Source organism: Dipodomys spectabilis, unplaced genomic scaffold (genome assembly GCF_019054845.1).
Source record: "Dipodomys spectabilis isolate Male_0828 unplaced genomic scaffold, ASM1905484v1 ptg000177l, whole genome shotgun sequence".
Lineage (NCBI taxonomy): Eukaryota > Metazoa > Chordata > Mammalia > Rodentia > Heteromyidae > Dipodomys > Dipodomys spectabilis.
In genome coordinates, this window is record NW_024870854.1 from 1,577,239 (window position 1) to 1,598,978 (window position 21,740).

The window sequence follows — 21,740 nt, forward strand, 5'->3', positions numbered from 1 at the left end:
AGGTTGCAGAGCTTCTGCAGGGCAAATGACATAGCTAGCAAGATCAATAGAAAGCCCACGGATTGGGAGAAGATCTTTACTAGCCATACAACGGACAAGGGTCTCATATATAAAATATACTTGGAACTCAAAAAATTAAACCACCCAACAACAAACCCTCAAAGAAACAACTGCCCAATAAGTAAGTGGGCCAGAGACTTAAAGAGAAGCTTCTCTGAAGAAGAAAGAAGGATGGCCAATAGACACATGAAGAAATGTTCAACCTCCCTAGCCATAAAAGAAATGCAAATCAAAACAACATTGAGATATCACCTCACTCCAGTTAGAACAGCAAAAATCAAGACCTCTAACAACAACAGATGCTGGAGGGGATGTGGACAGAAAGGAACCTTACTTCATTGTTGGTGGGAATGTAAACTTGTTCAACCACTTTGGAAAGCAGTATGGAGGTTCCTCAAAAGACTTCACACAGAACTCCCCTATGACCCAGCAATCCCACTTTTGGGCATTTACCCTAATGTTTACAAAAAAGACCACACTAAAGCTACCAGCACAACTATGTTTATTGCAGCATTATTTACCATAGCTAAGATATGGAACCAACCCAGATGCCCCTCAGTAGATGAATGGATCAAGAAAATGTGGTATATATACACAATGGAATTCTATGCCTCCATCAGAAAGAATGACATTTCCCCATTTGTTAGGAAATGGAAAGGCTTGGAAAAAATTATATTAAATGAAGTAAGCCAGGCCCAAAGAAACATAGGTCCCATGGTTTCCCTTATTTGCAATATCTAGTATATGTATGAGTCAAGCAGAAAAAGTCAGATAATGAGATGTTAGGGAAACAAACCCTCAAATATGTATTTTAATGTTTTTGTTTCTTTCATGTATGTGTTTCTAACGCATTTATAAGATTATTTCTTTGTTGCTTTGTATGTCCCTCCCCCACAGTGTAACCCCCGCTTTCACTATATTTGATGTCAGTATAACATGTGGAGGAGACGGGGACAAACAAGTCGTTTAAGGATTCAGGTGGACCTGTTGCAACAATGAGAAGTACAAAATGTCATGTCAAAACCAGCTTTACAATGTCGGTGTGGTGGGGGGGGAGGGGGGTATGATTGGGCGGGAGGGAGGGGGGAGGCTGGGAAGGGAGGTGAAGGGTAAACAAAGGAGGAGGCTGCAATGCTTGGTAAGAAATGTATGCATTATTCTGCCCATGTAATTGTAATCCCTCTGTACAGTATATTCTCAAATAAAATAAAATTAAATTAAAAAAAAAAAAAAAGACTACTGGACAACCTGAGCTGGATGGTGACAGCAGCGAATCTGGACACAGACACCTTAGTGAAGGACCTGAGAATTGAGAGGTCCACACAAAGGAGGAGGCCCGGCCGCTGACCGAGCAGGTGAACCAACTGACAGAGCAGAAGGAGGAAGGGGCTAGGCAGGTGATGGATTTGGAGAAAGAGCTGGGGGAACTGAGAAGGAAGCTGGCAGAGCCATGGCCCCCCACAGGACTATCTCAGGCCAAGCAGCAGCTGCAGATCCAGGCCTACCGCATGCAGATGGAGTTGAAAAACCTGGAGGAACAACTTCACATCCAGGTCGAGGAAAACCAGAGGCCCAATCTCCAGAATGCAGAGCAATGGGAACAACTGCGGAGACTGGAGGAGAAGGCGGAGGGTTGGCAAGGGATCCCGGAGACCCCATGATGCACATGTCTGTGCGACCCACAGCTAGAAGAACAGCTGGCCTTGCTGTGGGTTGCTCTCCATAGGGTGAGCGGTGAGAAGGAGGAGTTTGCTAGCATCTTGGACTCTGAGCAGCAGGTGAAGAAACATCTGCAGGAACAGATGGACCACTCAGAGGAGAAGATAGAGAAATGGAAAGAGATGGATGAGAGAGAGACCCAAGTGGCTTGGAAGCTGCAGGAGCAGCAGGAGCAGTCCCTGGCCCAGCTGCAGGAGCTCAGAGCCACCTGTGAGCATCACATCACCTCCAATGAACGGCTGAGCTCCAAGAAGTAGGCCTTGAAGCAGCACCTGCAGAGGCAGACCCAGCTGCTGGAGCAGCTTTAGCAAGTGCAGGGCCCGACCAACTGTGGGGACTAGGTGGTGCCCCCAAAGTGGCAGGACACTCTCAAGTGCCTGGAAGTAATCAGAACACAGGATGAGTGCCTGCAGGCCCAGCTGATCTTCCTGGCTTTCCCTTGGGAAGGGGAAGGTGTGAGCCCTGGAAAACCAAAAGGTAAGAATGCGAATCCCCCTGATGTGCCCATCACAGAGGATAGAGACATCCTCCAAAGTAAGAGGGATGTGTCTCTGCAAGCACTCTTTGAGGCTGACATCCACAGGGGGAAACTCCTGCCGCAGGAGCTGTGGGCCTTTTGCAGGCACTCCATCCACCCGACAGCTCAGTGCCAAATAGAGCTGGATCCACAGGTACCCGCCCCGTGAGCTGCCACCACAGCATGTGTGAGGATGGGAAGTGGGAAAAGTGGGAGTCTAAAAACAAAATCTGCTTAATCCACAACCTGCCTGATGAGTTGCACTTCCATAGTCCAGCGAACAAGCTCCACCATCCATGCAGCCAGGTGTTGGCACATATCCACACCGTCCAGGAGTTGCTCCTGGTATGTAACGGACAGATGTTCATCCTGGATCAACTGTGTCTGGAGAAAGCAAAGGGCATGTGCCAGCTGTCACAGGAGAAGATAGAGAAGAGGAAAGAGCTGCAGGAGCTGCTGTCTCTCTTCTCAAGGGGCTCCAGATGTCGGTCCAGTCTGAGCCCCCCATCTGTGTTGCTGCTTTAGAGGCCTCAGGCTCCTGGGTGGGCAAAATGAGGGAGGAGCAGAAAGGTTTTGAAGAATTACAACTTCAAGACCATGTGGAAACTGCCAGAGGAGAGATCGGGGTTCCTTACCCTGTAGAGGACTCTACCACAGAGCATATCCTGCCACAGATGTCCCACATCCAGAGCCACCCACAGCTGGCGAACTCAGGCTTGCAGCACTCTGTGCCTTTTTTCTGTAGGCTGATGGGGATGATGACTCCCTATGTGACATATTGAGTCTCAAAATCCTCGGCAGCCACCAGAACTAGGTGGCCAGGTGTCCTTCTCTAGGTCTCTATCTGCCTGGTGATGGGAAGGGTAAACTGTGGGCTGTGTAGAGCAGAGGCTGCTGGGAGGAGACAAAATTCAAGGGATATCTAATGGCCCATTGGTGACGAGGGAAGAGGCCCATGTTATGCTTATCACAAAGAATAAATTGTTTTCAAAGGGAAACAAATCCTCCACAAAGATTTCTTCTTCCAGTCATAGGGCTTGAACTCAGGGCCTGGTCACTGTCCCTGAGCTCTTTTTGATCAAGACCGGTGCTCTACCATTTGAGCCCCACCTCTCCTTCCAGCTTTTTCTGTGTGGAATTGAACCCAAGGCTTCAGACATGCTAGGCAAACACTCTACCACTGAGCCACATTCTCAGCTAAGATGATCCCCTGCCCCAAAACACATATAGTCGTTACTCAGATAAATTGGAAGTAGGGGCTAGGATGAATATGAAACACAAATCTGGTTCACACAGAAATACTCCACTGCCCCCTCTTTGACACCCTTATTTAAAGTTTCTCTTTTACCTTTGAGGGATGAGAGAGGGAGAGGGGAGTCCCGAGAGAGGAGTACCAAGAACAGTGGCCCCCTGAGCTCCACAGCCTCCCCCACAAATGTAGTCCTCCAGATTGTAATCTTACCTGACTCAATGTGGAGTCTACATTGTCTCCCCACTCCTGAAAGGCTCAGGATGAAATAAATGTCAGCCCTGGACTTAGCCCACACCCAGGGTGGAAACTCCTAGTCCCAGACAGACTTCCACCCCTAACTTCCCTGAGTTTGGCTAGACCCACCACTCACCACAATGTTGGTGGCCATGATCTCATGGACGGATTCCAGGAAGTAGGTCTATTGCAGAAGCAGCAGGGTGAGTATTGAAGAAGGAGGTGGGTGATTGCTCTGGGATCTTCCTCCTCGGAGCCCTCCCATCCAACTAGGGCCATGGTGACCTGAAGCATGCCAAGGTCAGGGGGTGAGACAGATGGAGGAGCACAGGACTAAAGGAGGTAATGCTTTATCTTGGTGCACTTGAAAATTCCAATTATATTCAGCCCATGTCAATCCCAGAGCCAACATGCAATGCCTCTCGTTGTTGTTTTCCATGAGTGCTGTCCCTGAGCTCTTTTTCTCAAGGCTGGCATTCTACTACTTGAGCTACAGGGCCACTTCTTGTTTTCTGATGTTTCATCAAGGATAAAAGTCTCATACACTTTCCTGCCCAGGCTGGCTTGTAACCATGATCCTCCAGATCTCAGCTTCTTGAGTAGCTAGGATGACAGGTGTGAACCACCAGTGCCCAGAATGTGATGCCTTTTAAAAGAATCTTGGCGAGTGTGTAAAAGGATCCCCAAAGGGCTGGGATAGATCACGACCCAATCAAGGAGCTGGGATGGGGAATGCCGACTTTCTAGTCATTCTGTTCCCCAAAATTAAAGATGCCAAGTGGTGTTGTATGCATCAAACTCCTAGGCCAACAACCACCAGGCTTAATGCAGAAAAGATAAAGAATACCTAAAAATTGCAGTGTAGAAATCTCTCATTTTGCATGCACATAGTGTGTGTGTGTGTGTGTGTGTGTGTGTGTGTGTGTGTGTGTGTGTGTGTGTGTGTGCGTGTGTGTGTGTGTGTGTGTGTACCGGGTCTTGAACTCAGAGCCTAGGTGGTTACCTTTAGCCTGTTTGCACAAAGTTGGTGCTCTACCACTTGAACTATAGTAGCTTCACTTCCCAGCTTTTTGGTGATTCATTGGAGATAAGAGTCTTCCCAGGTTAGCTTTGAATCTTGATTTATCCTCCAGTGTCTGCCTTGAGGAGCTAGGATTATAGGCATGAGCCACTGGCATCCAGCTGAATGGATGTCTTTTCATAGTCTCTTCTGTTCTAACAGCTATCTACTTGCTCTGGCCTAGATCTCTGGACTCTACATCAGCTCCCAACAGCCCCTGACTGTGTGGAGAACATAAAGCTCAAACCTGTCAATGCATCCTATTTCTTTGTCCTCAGGGGAAGGAATGATTCCTTTGAAACCTGGAGGGGTAGGGGTAGGGGTAGAGACAGGTGGGATAGCTGTAGATGGGTGCTCAGCTAGAAGATAGATATCTTGTTTTATCCAAGAAGGAAAGCATGGCCAGATGTTGATGACTCATGCTCTTATATTCCTAGCTCCCTCAGGAGTCTGAGATCTGAGGATTGACATTCAGAGGCTACCCAGCAAAAAATATCTGTGAGACAGTCCTCTCCCAAAATACCACCTGAAAGCTGGAAGAAAAGCTCTGGCTCAAGTGGTACAGTGCTATCCTTGAATGAAAAAAACTGAAGGACAGTACCCGGGCCCTGAGTTCAAGTCCTACTACCAAGATGCACTCATGGGCATGTGCACACACACACACACACACACAAACACACACAGAGGGAGGTGGTAATGATAAGCAGAGCTAGAACTGCGGGCAGTCCTGAAGCATAATCATAGTAAACTCTTAAACAACATCAGTTGTTTCTCCCTAAGTCTTTCTTGGGCTGAGGGATCTGTGCCTCCATCTAAGCACTGGGGAGGAAAGCTGGGTTCTGAGCCCTGGGACTACTGGGATATAGCCTTTACTACAAACAGCAGCCAGCCGGCACTGGATTCCTGAGACTACAAGTCTTTCATGAGCCCAACTCAACACCGCCCAAGGTGTGCCTGACAAATGTGCATTCTTGTGATATCCATATGAGTGGGCATTTACTGTTTTACCCCTCCTGGACCAGAACTGTTGTCTGAGACATTGATTTAGTGCTCAGATCCACACTGCTCTCATGATAGATGTCATTCTGATGATCGGGTTGATGACGTCCGTGTCACAAGGGTCGATCCATCTCTGGTACTGTGGCCCACTCTGTATGCAAAGGCCTCCGAGGAGGCTTCTCTAAAGAAGTGTAAGACACCTAGATATTGGGAGACCCTCAGGAACCCCCTGGAAAATACTCTGCTTAGAGCCACAGCATGAGGTCAAAGCAGGCCAGGTATTGGTCATGTAGCTCAAAAACTGGGCCTGGTTGCTGTCCCCAGCTCTTCATCTTACCACTTGAGCCACAGCACCACTTCCAGTTTTCTGGTGGTTCTTGGAGAACAGAGTCTCCCAGACTTTCCTGCCCAGGCTGGCTTTGAATGGCAATCCTCCAATCTCAGCCTCCTGAGGAGCTAGGAGGACATACATGAGCCACCAGCGCCCAGCTGATCTGGCCTTTCACCACAGTGGAGTAGGAGCTCCTGAAAGCTTTTCTTTATTTTCTCTGTGCCAGTACTGGGGCCTGAAATCAGGGTCTGGCCTGTGGTCTCTTTAGTTTTGCCCTCAAGACTGGCAATCTACCATTTGAGCCACAGCTCCATTTCTGGCTTTTGGTAGTTCATCGGCAAAAATGTCTCACTAACTTTCCTCCCCTGAGCTGGCTTTGATTCACGATCTCTGATCTCAGTGTCCTGAGTAGCTAGGATTTACAGGGGTTAAGCCACTGGTGACACTGGGCTAGAAGCTTTACTTAAGCAAGCATTCTTCCTTGCATTTGCCCTGACTCTTCCATGCAAAGGAGGCCTGAAGGTCAGGAGCTGTGGAAAATAGGCTTCTGGTCAAAGAAAATGGCTGGGGTCCTTGGTGAAAAGACACGATAATCTTCCCCTGGACCCCATTCTGCCCTAACTGTGACTCAAGTGTAAATCTTGCCCCAGACTTGAGTGTTCTGCCAGACTTGTCTGAAGCCGCAGAACTTTCATTCCACTGACATTACCAGCTCTACAACACACCTCAGGACCTTTGCCCAAGCTGTACTTATTGCCTGAGGCTCTCTGCCTTGTTCCACATCTTAGAGCTCCTGTGGAATTTTGGCACTGGTTATATCACCTCGTGGAGCAAGCCTTTCCTTCCCTTCTCCCCCTTTTAAAAATATATTGAGTTCCTACAGATTGAACTTGTGCAGGCTGACTGGAAAATGCTCTATTGTGTTGTTGTTGGTGGTGGTGGTCGTGTCTGTGTGTGTGTGTGTGTGTGTGTGTGTGTGTGTGTTTGTGTGTGTGTGTGCGTGTGTGCATGCGTGCATGTGCACCCACGCATGTGCATGCGTGCAAACACGCATGCCAGTGGTGGGGTTTGAATTCATGGCCTGGACGCTATCCCTGAGCTTTTGTGCTCAAGACTAGCACTGTACTACTTGAATCTCAGCTCTACTTCTGGCTTTTGGGGTTTAATTGGAGAAAAGAGCCTCATATATCCGTTCCTGCACGCAATTGGTATCCTCAGATCTCAGCCTCCTCAGTAGTTAAGATTACATGGGTGAGCCCCCAGCACCTGCCCTCTACCTCTTACCCATAACGGCCCTCCTCTGAGTCCCAGAAGAATATGTCTCACTCTGCTGACTTTTTTTTTTTGTCAATCTTGGGGCTTGAACTCAGGGTCTGGGCATGTTCCTGAGCTGCTTTTTTTCAACACTAGCACTTTTATCACTTAAGCACAGTGTCTCTTTTGGCTTTTTCTCTTTCTGTGGTAGTGAGGAATCGAACTCAGGGCTTTGTGTGTGCTAAGTAAGCACTCTACCAGTAAGACACATTCGCAGCCCAAGGCTCATTTCTAAAAGAAGCTATGACGTTGGGATTTATTGGATTACCCATTTTGGGACAGAAATCGCTGACTGTTTCCTATCTTTGTCAGGATTTGGGACCATCATGAGACTCTGCAATAAGGAATAATGAATGAGTGATGGCCACCAGGCCCCAGAGGTCTAGGCTAACATCTTACAGGGAGATAGAGGAAATGGAGACACAACCTTCGACAACTCCTACAGCCTAGGAACTGTGGTTTCCCTGGAGGCAGTGGCTGGCTGCTAGGTGTTCTGATGGGACATCTCAGCCAGAGCATAATGCACCCATTGCACACACTGTAAAGCTGAATTCAGAAATCCTTAACCAAAAGACCACCAGAGGCCACCACCAATGTAAAAGCAAAGTAGTCTTTATTGCGAGCTCAAGCTTGGTCCCCTCAGATTTACATAGCAGCAACCGAGGTTTGCAGCACCTTTTATACACTTTTTAGGGAAGGCAGGGACTTTGCATACACCATAGCGTCTTCTAACAAATCACTACACACTGTGGGAAAATCATAAAACAATTCTATATTATGATTGGCGAACTACAATATGGGAAAGGACCAGAAACAAGTTGTTGGTTAGATCAAGGGGGCTGACATACTTTAAACTGGTTGGCTTGTACCACAGGGAAGTCTCAAGAGGATATGTGCTAAACTGCAGGGTGTCTGGTTTAGATAATGGTCACCAGACCACAGAAGGGGCTGTTTTGGAGTTTCTGATACCTTGACATCCTGCCTTAAGCAAACACCATGTGTTTCCCCAAATTATCTGTGCAAGGCTATTTCAGATATCTCCACATCCTGGCATCTAGTGTTCCCAGGACTGTCTGTGGCTGGAATAGGTCAAGGGTGGCAGAACTGAGTTGGGGTCTTCAGGAAAATAGAGTTGCATAGGTTCCTCAACACCAGTTGCACACACCAGCCCAGGCAAAGCCTTCGTGGCTTCAGTTCTTAAATGGCAGGAAAGGATGCTTTGTTCAAGCTGCAGACTTAGTACTCTCTGAGGGCTTCTTCCAGTTTGCCCAGGTTGGGGGGCTGGGCATGGGCAACCTGCTGAAAGCCCATCATCCAGGACCTGTCGCTGAGCTCCTTTTGCTCAATGGTAGTGCTCTGCAACTTGAACCACTCAGTGATTTTGTTTGTTTATTTCTTTTGTTTTCCTGTGATCTCTTAAGAAATACAAGTGTCGCGGACTTTCCTGCCCAGGCTGCATTCAAATTGGCATCTCAGCCTTCTGAGGAGCTAGGATCACAGGAAGGAACCACTGACAACCTGGCTTACTTTTCTTCTTGTTGTTCTTTTTTTTCGTGACAATCTGAAATATTAACGGTGTCATTCCAATGGTTTGCATTCCAAGAAAACTTCCCAGGCCTGGAATTCGAATGCTAGGACTGGCACCCACAAATAGAGGGAGATCCTGCAAACTCATATCTATTCATTTGAATGCTAATGGAATGTTATAAAAGTAATAAGTAAATTTGAAATTAATTCATGATTCTATTTTAGAATGCGACACAAAAATTATTGAATTTATATCTTCCATTCTAGCACCATGGTATGATTAAGGATATTGACTGATATTTTATTAATGCTTTTGTAAGTATTCAACGATGATTCTTCATTAAATGGAGGCATAATTTAATAACTAATAATTGGTAATTATATATATAACTTAATAATATAATATTCCCTCTGTATATATATACACATATATATGTATGTATATATATATATATATACATGTATATACATGTATATACATGTACATATATATATATATTGGGCACTACTGTGGCTTGATTATAGGTCCTCAGAATTTCCTGGCAGCTCAGTTTGCTGGAGGCTGGTGTGCTAAGACTGTGACCCATTTATGAATTGGGCATTGTAGGCTGTGAGTTGAAATCCCCGCATGGCCAAAAATTTATTCATGGAGTAAGAAGCCAATTTTGACAAATTTTTTTCCTTCTCTGTGAAAGTCCTGGGTCTCAGTATATGTGATATGATATAATAAAATAAATGTTATATGTACAATAATACTAAATAAATAAGGGTAATAAATATCATATGGAGTAAACCCATATGACATAGATCTAATATATGACTATTATATTTTGTAGTGCTGAGGCTTCAATTCAGGCCCTGGGAACTTGTCTGAATTGCTTGTCTTCGAGGACGGTGATCTTCCCCTTCACCCACAGTGCCTCAGAATTCCCCAGACCCTGAGTTTAAATCCCAGGCCTGCAAGAAAAATGGGGCAAATTCCAAGCCATGATGATGATGATGATGATGATGATGATGTTTTGGGTCAACCACCGGGCTTGAACTCAGGTCTTGGTATCTCTGCCACAGCCGATCCTTGGATCCCAGGTCCCGAGTTCAAATTTCGGGGCTGGCAAAAATAAAAATAAAAACGAGAAGGATAAAACTGAGAAGTTCAAGGAGGTGGTTTTACTTTTTTTTTTTTCATTGCATTGTGACCATCCTGGGTCTAAATGACAATGCCCAGAAAGTGTACATGACCTTACATTGCTGATATTTGGATGACTATTAGGGAAGCCAAGCCGAAACCGGCAACTTAAGCCTGGAAATCGAATCCTGGACTGCCAGGATGGCAGGAGATTCTAAAAAACAATTTCCAATATACATCTGTGTAAATGGAATTTTGTAAAAGTAACAATTACCTTAGTAGTTAGTGTACGATTATATTATAAAATTATACACAATTATACAACTTTGAATAATTTTCAATTAATATTTTATTATGTATTCAATCATGATGCTTAAAAAAGGAAGGAATAATTTAATTGCCAATAATTGGTAGTAATATTGTATATGCAATTTCATAATATAGAGACATCTCACGTTATATACATCTATCCATCTATCTATCTATCTATCTATCTATCTATCTATCTATCTATCTATCTATCTGCAAGTCTAAACATTTATCTTTTTATACACTTGTCACTAATGGGGCTGAGTGATAGAGGGCTCACCTAGTACGTACAAAGCCCTTGTTTCGATTCCTCACTACTGTGTGCATAGGAAAATCCAGAAGTTGTGCTGTCGCTCAAACAGTTGAGCACTAACTTTGAGCATAAAAGATTAGGGACTGTGTCTAGACCCTTCCTCAAGACCCATGACTGGCACCAAAACAAAAAATAAAAAGGAAAATATAGAATGTTCTGACTGCAACTATATAAGAATAGGGCTGCAAATACCTCATCACAGAGCAAGGAGGGAGTCTAGTGCTGACAGCTGCCGTCTAACCTGACTTAGCCAGAGGTGAACCACTGCAACCCATCTCCACAGAACCGGATGCTGCTGGCTTACTTACCCCTGTCATCCAAGATACTCAGGGACTGAGATCTGACACTGGTGGGTTTAAAACCAGGCCCTGTCAGGATGTCTGTGAAACTCTGAGCTGTGGCTCAAAGTGGTAGAGCTCTAGTCTTGAGCAAAAAATCTTAGGACAGTACCCCCAAACTGTCAGTGCAATTCCATGGCTGATGCCCTCCCTCCAAAACCCCATCCCTCTAAAATCTAAATTTGGACTGTTTGTGAGGTGTTTCTGAAAGAATTGTGATACTGATGAAAGCACCTTAATTTAATGACAGCATGTGGGATACAGCTATGTGATCAGTCCTTCATGAGATGTTGTGTGTTGAGTCATTCACGTGGTGCATTTTTTCATCTGGTTCTTGTAAGAGCTCCACAAGTAAGATGATGATTTGCCCCTGTCAGGGCCAAAATTATGTATGTACCTATCTCTAGTGAGTTGTCTCCTGCAGACAATTTTTTTGGCTTAAGTTTCTCAGTCATGAACCTTGAACTCAGGACCTAGCCACTGACACTTACCTGTTGGGATCATGGCTAGTGCCCTACCATGTGAAGCCAAGGAACACCTTGCAAGAGAGTGTTAGGGTCTAGGCGTATAGTAGCTAAGGACTGTCATCCTGCCTACTCAGGAAGCTGAGATCTGACGATCTGGGTTCAAAACTATCCCAGACACAAATGGTCCATGAGACTTTTATCTCCTATTCACCATTTAGAAACTTGAAGTGGAAGCCTCGTGCCTGTCATACAAGCTACTCAGGTGGCAGAGAGCTGAGGATCACGGGTCCAAAACCAGCCTGGGCAGAAAATTCCTTGAGATGCTCCTCTCCAGTGACCCACCACAAACCAGAAGGGGTGCTGTAGCTCAAGCAATTGGCTTTAGCTGAAGAGCTCAAGGACAGCACCCAGGCCTAGATTTCAATTCTTCCAACTTCCAAGAAAAGAAAGAAAGAAAGCTGCAGTGGTGTACTGAGAATGTGTCTTATTGGTAGAGTGTTTTGCATGTATGAATCCCTGGGTTTGGTTCCTTAGTACCGCATCACTAGCAAAACGCCTGAAGTGGCTGTGTGGCTCAAGTGGTAGAATGCTATCCTTGTACAGGAAAAACTCAAGTACTGTGCTCAGGTTCTGAGTTCAAGCTCCAGGACAAGTGAATGAACACACATACATGTACACACACACACACACACACACACACACACACACACACACACACAAACACACACACTGATGCCAGAAGTGAAGCTGTGACACCAAATGGTAAAGCACTGAGCTTCTGTTCTGAGCTCATGATAAGCACCCAGGTCCTGTGTTCAACCCTGATACACAGCCACCCAGGGCCCAACTAGGAGAGGTCAAAGGTTTCAAAATCTGATGAGCTTCACCAGCCCTAGATGACAGGAAGCATTGTGAGATTACACATGTGCTTAGATTTAGCAAGCTTCCAGAAACCTAGGGAGGCACCATTGCCAATAATGAGTCAATTCATTAGGTCCAGCTACCTAGTTGTCTGCCAGAAGGACCCTTGAATTAATTGTAGCAGATTATTTTAAAACTAGAACATAGTCTAACAAAGACAGGATAAGTGCAGGGAACTTGGCCTATCATGGGAGGTGGCACAAATAAAGACTTCCTGTCAAAACAGCACTGGAGAGAGAGATAGCTTGGGGGTACAAAGAGGCCTTTTTCTCCTGGCCTTCAGAGCCAGCCCACACTCCTCCTCACTAATTGGCCTCGATGGAGTTTTTTGTTACACAGCAGTACAGGAGTGAGGGCTTTTGTCTGCCTGTTCCAACAATGAGGCAGACTTCCTCCAGCAGTCCCTGGTGAGGAGAAAACCTCAGGATAAAATGGGAACAGCAAAGGAAGCCCCGGAACACGCACTGTCTTGAAAGCACTTTCTGTGAAATGAAATCATTCTATTCAAAGCAAATTTCCTAGCTGGATGCCTTTCATCATAGGGACTCTGGACCTTCACTGATAGAAATATATGCATACATACATGGGGACACATAGAGTTACTGGCTATTTTTTTGGCTGTGGCGGGGGTTGTACTATGAGCCTAGGCACTGTCCCTGAGCTACTTTTGCTCAAGGATAGTGTTCTGCCCTTGAGCCATAGCCCCACTCATGGAGATTTTGTATTCCTGTGGTCCCTCAGAAATGAGAATGTGGTGGACTTTCCTGTCCTGGCTGAATTCAAACCGGCATTCCCTACCTCTCAGCCTCCTGAAGTGCTAAGAATACAGGCAGGATCTGCTGACACCTGAGTTTCTTTCTTCTCATACTTTTCTTTCATCGTGACAATCTGAAATCTTCACAGTGTCATTCCAATGGTTTGCATTTCAAAGTAAACTACCCAGGTCTGTAGTTCAAATGCCAGGACTGCCACATACAAATGGCAGGAGATCTTGAGAAAATCATTCCTATCTATAGGAATGCTTACTGTAATGTTATAAAAGTAACTATTAAATTTGCAGTTATTTCATGATTCTCTTATAGAATGCAACACAAAAACTATTGGATTATGTCTTCCATTCTTGAACAATGGTATAATTCTCCTAATTAAGGAATAGTGACTACTTTTACATTAATGCTTTAATAAGTAGTCAACCATGATATTTCATTAAGTGGAAGCATAATTCAATAACTAATAATTCATAATATATATAATTTAATATCCTTACATTGTCTCTCTCTCATATATATAGCTAAAGACACATCTGCCTGTCTATCTATTTATCTGTCTGTCTGTCTATCTATCTATCTATCTATCTATCTATCTATCCATCTATCTATCTATCTATCTATCTATCTATCTATCTATCTATCTATCTATCTATCTATCTATCTATCTATCTATCTATCTATCTATCTATCTATCTATCTATCTATCTATCTATCCACCAATGCTATTGCTTCATCAAAGGTCCTCAGAACTGACTGGCAGCTCAGTTTGCCAAAGGCTTTTGTTTTACAACTGACCCATTCATGAATTGGGCATTGTGGGCTGTGAGTTCAAGTCCCAGCATGGCCAAAAGTTTATATGTGGAGTCAGAACCCAATTTTGACACATTTATTTCCCTTCTTGGTGAAAGTCCTGGGTCTCAATATGATATCTAATTCCATATGCAAATAAATCCATGTGATAAGATGTAATAAATGAAATAAATGTTATATATGTAAGAATACTAAATAAAATAAATAAAAATAAATAAGGGTAACAAATGTCATATGGAGTAAACCCATGTACGTAAATAGATCTCATGTTTGAATATTATTTTTAACAATGCTGGGGCTTGAATTCCGTCCCTGGAAACTGGTCTGAAATTCTTGTCTTCCACCTCGGTGAGTTTCCCCTTCCCCACAGTGCCAGAGAGTTAATCATACCCTGAATTGAAATCCCAGGCCTGCCAGAAAAATGGTGCAAATTCCAAGCCTGGGTCTTAATTTTTTTTGACCAGGATCATGGACTGTCTTGAAAGCACTCTCTGTTCTATGACATCATTCTATTCAAAGCAAATATCTTAGTTGTTTGCCTTTCTTCATAACAACTGTATGTTCACCGATAGAAATACATGCATACATACATAGACACATGGAGTTACTGGCTCTTTTTTATTTTTGGTGCAGGTCCTGAGACTTGAAATACGAGCCTAGCCATTGTGCCTGAGATCCTTTTACACAAGGTAGCACTTTATTGTGCCTTAATCCATGATATATCATTAAATTGAGGCATAATTTAACACCTAATACCTAGTAATTTAACAATAATTTAATATCTAATAATTATTAGTAATATATTACATGTAATTTAATAATATACAGACATCTCACATTCTATCAATATATTTATATGTTTAAATATACAGTGGAATATATATATATATATATATACATCTCTCTCTAAATATATACATATATATATTTATTTGCAGCAATTTACAAATCTACCTATTTATATATTGGCCACTCCTGGGGCTAGAACTCAGGTCCTGGGAACTGCCTGGCAGTGAATTTGTTTGAGACTGCTGTGCTTACAATGACACCTTGATTAATTGGGGATTCCATGCCCTGAGTTCAAATCCCAGCAGTGCCGAAGACAGTAGGTGAGTAAGAAGCCAATATTGTCCTGTTTTTTTTGTGTGGAAATATTGTGTCCTAGGTACAATATGTAATATCTATGCAAATACATATATATGATATACATTATACATGTATATAAATATTATTTTTGCCTGTTCTGGGGCTGGAATTCACACCCTGGGAAATGCTCCTGAATTTTTTTCTTCCAGGAGGTTAGCTTCCACTTCACCCACAGCAAAATAGAGTTACCCAGTCCCTGAGTTCAAATCCCAGGTCTGGCAGATAAAATGGCCCAAATTCCTAGCCAGGACCTTAACTTTATTGGTGGTGCTGGCATGGGGCATGCATTCTTACATCGTGTCCTTGTAAGGGATCCACAACTGAGATGATTATGCAGACAAGAATATTGAGTCTCAGATATGCTCCCATGGCAAGTATAAAATTATGTATTACTGAAGACTAGTGAGTTGTCTTCTGTGGACAAATGTTTTCTTTTTTTCTGTCATGATCCTTGAACTCGGGTTCTAGGTGCTGACTCTTACCTCTAGGGCTCATGGCTAGCACTTCACCACTTGGAACCATGGACCACCTTGCAGCAGAAGCCAAGCCCAAGGGGTCAGTAGCTGGTCTGTCATCCCGCCTTCTCAGGAACCTGAAATCTGAAGATCTGGGTTCCAAAATATCCCAGACACAAAAGGTCCCATGAGACTATTATCTCCAATTCACCACTAAGAACCTGAAGTGGAAGCAGGGTGCTTTCCTTATGCTGGTAATCCTAGCTACTCAGGCGAATGAGATCTGAGGATCATGGTTCAAATCAAGCCTTGGCAGGAAAGTCTTTGAGACACTTAGCTCCAATGAACCACCAGAAAACCTGAAGTGGCGCTGTGGCTCAAGTGGTAGAGCACAAGACTTGAGCTGAAGAGCTCAAGGAAAGCACCCAGGCCCAGACTTCAACTCCTACAACTGACAACAACAACAACAAGACAGAAAACACTAACAAATCTGAGGTAGAGGTCTGGGAAAGTGCATTAGGGATAGAGTGTTTTGCATCTATGAAACCCTAGGTTTGATTTGTCAGGATCATATCATTAGGAAAAACCCTGAAGTGGCTCTGTGACTCCAGTGGGAGAAGGCTATCCTTCTACAAGAGAAACTAGGTACAGTGCTCAGGTCCTGAGTTCAAGCTCCAGGACTCATGTATGTGTGTGGGTGCACACATACCCCCACCCTCCCACCCCCACACAAACACACACACTCACAGACCAGAAGTGATGTTGTTACACAAAATGGAAAAGCACTGGGCTTCTGCACTGTGCTCCTGCTCAGCTCAAAGGCCTTGTGATCAAAACCTAGCCACCCAAGGCCCAACAAGGAGAGGTCAAAGGTTTCAAAACATGATGAGCTTCACCAGCCCTAGATGACAGGAAGCTTTGTGATATCCAACATGTGCTTGGATTTCCCAAACCTAGGAGAGGCATCATAGGCCCATCATTGCTCCAATGAAACATTTCATTAGATTCAGTGCCCTAGTTGTCTGCCAGAAGTACTCCTGAGTTATATTGAGCACTTTATCTGAACACAAAAACATAGTCTCACAAAGGCAGGATAAGTGCACATAACTTTATCTGCCATGGAAAGTGGCACAAATGAAAACTTGTTGTTAAAACAGAGCACTGGGGAGAGAGATAGCTTGGGGTACAAAGAGACCCTTTTCTCCTGACCTTCAGAGCACGCCCACATTCATCCTCACTAACTGGCTCAGGTGGAATTGTTTGTTACCAAGCTGTACAGGAGTGAGGCCTTTTGTCTGCCTGTCCACACAATGTGAGAGACTTCTTCCAGCAGGCCTGGGATGCAGAGAAACCCTCAGGTTACACTGGGAATAGTGATGAGTTCCCGGGAACATGCACTGTCTTGAAAGAAGTCTCTGTGTTATGAAATTATTGTATTGAATACAAATTTCCTAACTTGGTGCCATTCATCATAGCTATTCTATAGCTTCACCTATAGGAATACATCCATACATAGACAATGACATGTAAGTACAGGATCTTTTTGAGGGGGCAGGTCCTGAGGTTGAACTATGAGCCTAGGCGTTGTCCCTGAGCTCCTTTTGCTCAAGGGTAGTACATGAAGCTTGAGTCATAGCCTCAATTCTGTTTTTTTGTGATCTCTTAGAAGTAACAGTGTCATAGACTTTCCTACACTGGCTGGATTCAAGCTAAGATACTCTCCATCTCAGCATCCTAAGGAGGTGGGATTACAATCAGCAGCCATTGACATATTCTTTCCTTTCTTATTCATTTTTTAATCTGGACAATCTGACTTCTTAGCAGGGTCATTCCAATGGTTTGAATTAATAAGTAAACTACCCAATGTTTATTATAGTTGCTTTCTCTCCTCATCTTCTTCTCTGGTCATAGGTTTGAGGCCAAACGTGAGAAATGAGTGTCACAGTATTTTGGAGCAAATATCCACAGGATATGCCAATTCTGTCACTTAGCATTGAGCTAGAATTTACTGTCTCAGGATGAGAGGACCGAAATCTGGAGTGATCCTCATACTGTCTGCATTGCTCCTTTTGCCTATGAAATGATCTAATCATTATGAGTGTTTTGTGTCTCCAACTTTAAGTATCTAGAACACACTAGAAGCATCTTTGTGTTTCTGTTTTTCTCTAGTACCTCTCGAGATTTAGACTAAGGATTTGTGTGAAGCAGCTCCTCTGCGAATCCCTGAGAAAAGCCACTTGAAGCCTCTTCAGGAGATCGCCATTCAAAGCCAGCTGAGCAGGAAACTCGGTGAGACTCTTATCTACAATAAACCACCAGTGAACCAGAAGTGGAGCAGTGGCCCAGAGGGTAGAGCTCCAGCTTTGAGAGAGAAAGCTGAGCAGGACGTACAAGCCAGACCATGCAGGAAAGCCTGGGAGTTGATTATGTCCAATTAACGACCAGATGGCTCTTCAATTACTTTCTGTTGGCATGTTGCATGGGCCTAGGTGAGAAGTCTTGCCCCTGTTATCTGATGATACAGGTAACTGGGACCTGAGATCCTAGGACCCATGGGTCCTACAGAAGAGAAGTATTTTTTAGACATCATATCAGCAAAATTTGGGCATAATCACTGGAGTGCTTCAGAAATATGGAGAAAAACAGTTTGGGACCAGCGAGTTAAAACAATAAACAGAGCAGCAGAATAAAATCCCATATAGATTAGAGGAAAACAACACTCATTTTTTGCTATGTGAATTCAGAAGGCCATGTACACTTAGAAGGTATCACAAGTTTGTACCTAAAATATTGCATTGATACATTTTATATTCTGATATATATTCTAAACCTAATTATTTATATTCTAATTGTATTGATTGGAATAAATATCAATTTATTTGTCAAATTATCAAATAATTCTAGTAACTTTCGTAGTGTGAAATATAAAATCATCACATATAAATGTAAAATATATAACTATATATAATATAATGAAAAGGCTCATGTTTTGCATTGTTCTGTTGTGGTTAGGGTATCAAAGGCAACTCTGTTTTAAAGTATTATTCCATTATCTCTACCTCAGTGTTTGGTAGAGTTAAACCTAAAGCTTTACCATTTGTAGATTTACAGCCTGGATGCAAGAGGAACCACTGTGGTTAAAACATTAGCAATTTAGGGAGGTTGAGCTTTTCTTCATGTGTCTATTGGCCATTCTTCTTTCTTCTTCAAAGAAGTTTCTCTTTAAGTCTTTAGCCCACTTATTTATTGGACAGTTGTTTCTTTGAGTATTTGTTGTTGGGGATTTAATTTTTTGAGTTCCAAGTATATTTTAGATATGAGACCCGTGTCCGTTGTATGGCTAGTGAAGATCTTCTCACAATCCGTGGGCTTTCTATTGATCTTGCTAGCTATGTCCTTTTCCATGCGGAAGCTCTGCAACTTCATGCAATCCCATTTGTCCAACCTTTCTTTGATTTGTTGTGTTTCCGGGTCTCTATTAAGAAAATTTCGGCCTGCGCCAAGGAGACCTAGGGTTTCTCCTATTCCATCCTGTAATGTTTTCAGAGTGTCTGCTTTGACTCCGAAGTCTTTGATCCATTTGGAGTTGATTCTGGTGTAGGGTGATAATGCAAATCAAGACAACATTGAGATACCACCTCACCCCAGTTAGAATGGCAAAAATGAAGAACTCTAATAACAACAGATGCTGGAGGGGATGTGGACAGAAAAGAATCTTACTGCATTGTTGGTGGGAGTGTAAACCTGTTCAACCACTTCTCAAAAAACTTCACATTCAGCTCCCCTATGACCCAGCAATCCCACTTTTGGGCATTTACCCAAATGTTTACAAACAAGACCACACTATAGCTATCAGCACACCTATGTTTATTGCACAATTATTTACCATAGCTAAGATATGGAACCAATCCAGATGCCCCTCAGTACATGAATGGATCAAGAAAATGTGGTATATATACACAATGGAATTCTATGCCTCCATCAGAAAGAATGGCATTACCCCATTTGTTAGGAAATGGAAAGATTTGGAAAAAATTATATTAAGTGAAGTAAGCCAGGCCCAAAGAAACCTAGGTCCCATGGTTTCTCTTATTTGCAATATCTAGTATATGTATGAGTCAAGCAGAAAAGGTCAGATAATGTGATGTTAGGAAAATGAATCCTTAGACATGTATTTAAATGTTTTTTTTCTTTCATGCATTTGTTTCTAACGCACTTATAAGATTATCTTTTTGTTGCTTTGTTGTCCCTCCCCCAGATTATAACCCCTGCTTTCACTGTATTTGATGTCGGTATAATTTGTGAAGGAGAAAGGGAAAAACAAGTCGTTTAAGGATACAGGTGGACCTGTTGCAACAATGAGAAGTACAAGTTGTCATGTCGAAAATGAGCTTTACAACATTGGTTGGGAGGAGGATTGGGTGGGGGTCGGGGGGAGGCTGGGAAGGGATGTGAAGGGTAACAAAGGAGGAGGTTGCAATACTTGATAAAAAATGTACTCATTATCTTGCCCATGTAATGTTACCCCTCTGTACATTTTGTTCACAATAAAAATAAAAATAATAAAAATAATAAAAAACATTACCAATTTAAGGCCTAATAATGAAGAGAAATATATGGACTTCTCTTGTAACTATGAAAATATTTGGTGATAAAATGGCAGGAGTGTAAGTTCCTGCCTTTTTGGAAGGTAGACAGGCCAAGACATTAGGTAATCATGAATATGAACAATTTTTCACTTTCTTGGTTTTAGCTACATTTGAAATGGTAGGTATCATAAACAATCATATTTTGATAAAATGCCTTCTAGTATGAGCAGTTCTGGCTGAACTGTTCATCTCTCTATGATCCCTTGTAACTAAGATTAGATGTGTTCCACTAATACAATCTATGCTGTCAGAGTAAGATATTCTGGTTGGTCTATTCCTACATGGAAGAAGGGTAAAGGGTCAGGTAGACATTTGTGTCAGTAAGACCTCATTTGGGAAAATCTCAGCTGCATATGTTTAGAAGTAGCTCTTAAACAAGGCTTACTTTGAATCCATTGGCTTCACAGAGCTAACACAGTTGGATAAATAAGTACTTGAAAAAGCCGTCTCCTTTGGACTTAGCTATTAATACTTGAAAGTTTGATCAAATTCTAAGTGAAAAAGACTTAAAATAGTCATTGACAAAAAAATTGCAAATGTGAGCAATCAACTGTACAACATATTTTTTTCAACTATTCACAGAATTTTAGGGAAATAAGATTAATAGCATTTTTAGGAACAATAAGGTTTCCTTGTTACAAATAGGCACCTAAGCATATAAGCCTGTATAAATATTTCATCATTAACTACTAAAATTTACAGGATGCTACATTCTTCAGCAGCTTGTATACCAAAATTACAACAATACAGAGATTAACATGGCACTTGTACAAGGATGATATGAAAATTTGTGAAGTATTCAAAATTTTTCATTCTTCAGATGCAAGAAATGAAAAACAGCTATTAAAAAGTTGATTACAAAATTACAAGTGTAACAATACACCTAATTCATATAATTAAAAGTTACTTTGACATCAGTGTATTAAATTTTCACCTTAGAAAGGCCTTTACATAGCATGACCTTTACACAACTTTTGAAATTAGACAACATTGTTGTTTTATCCCAAAGAAATATAATACTAAAAGGACCTAGGGGAAAAAAAAGGAATCTTAAACTGTTTCTGTATGGAATGCAATCTGAAAGGACACATTAATGAACCTATATGTTATAAAACAATGTAGAATTCAATGTATTACATCTAGAAGAGAATAAAATAGATTATGGACACTATACAAACATAGAATATAGAATATTTTAAAATATACTTTTTCAGACAAACACCGGAAATATCTTTAGTTTCTATGCTACTCATTTCAACAGATAAGTTAAAATTATTTCCGATCAACAAAATTACAAACTCTGCATAAATCATTATAGATGTATACAAAAACTCTTGAATACATTTTGACATCAAAAGCAGACAATTCACTTTGAAGAACTCCACAGAATCCATGAATTGTTACTATAAGATATTGCTGTTAT

General features: G+C 42.5%; 1 non-coding gene across 1 annotated transcript; it reads left to right on the plus strand.

Moving 5' to 3' along the window:
• The first annotated feature begins 21,020 nt into the window (after positions 1-21,020).
• Positions 21,021-21,127, plus strand: LOC122120714. Its single transcript, XR_006149782.1, has one exon. It is a non-coding gene; the product is annotated as a U6 spliceosomal RNA (small nuclear RNA).
• The last annotated feature ends 613 nt before the right edge of the window (positions 21,128-21,740 follow it).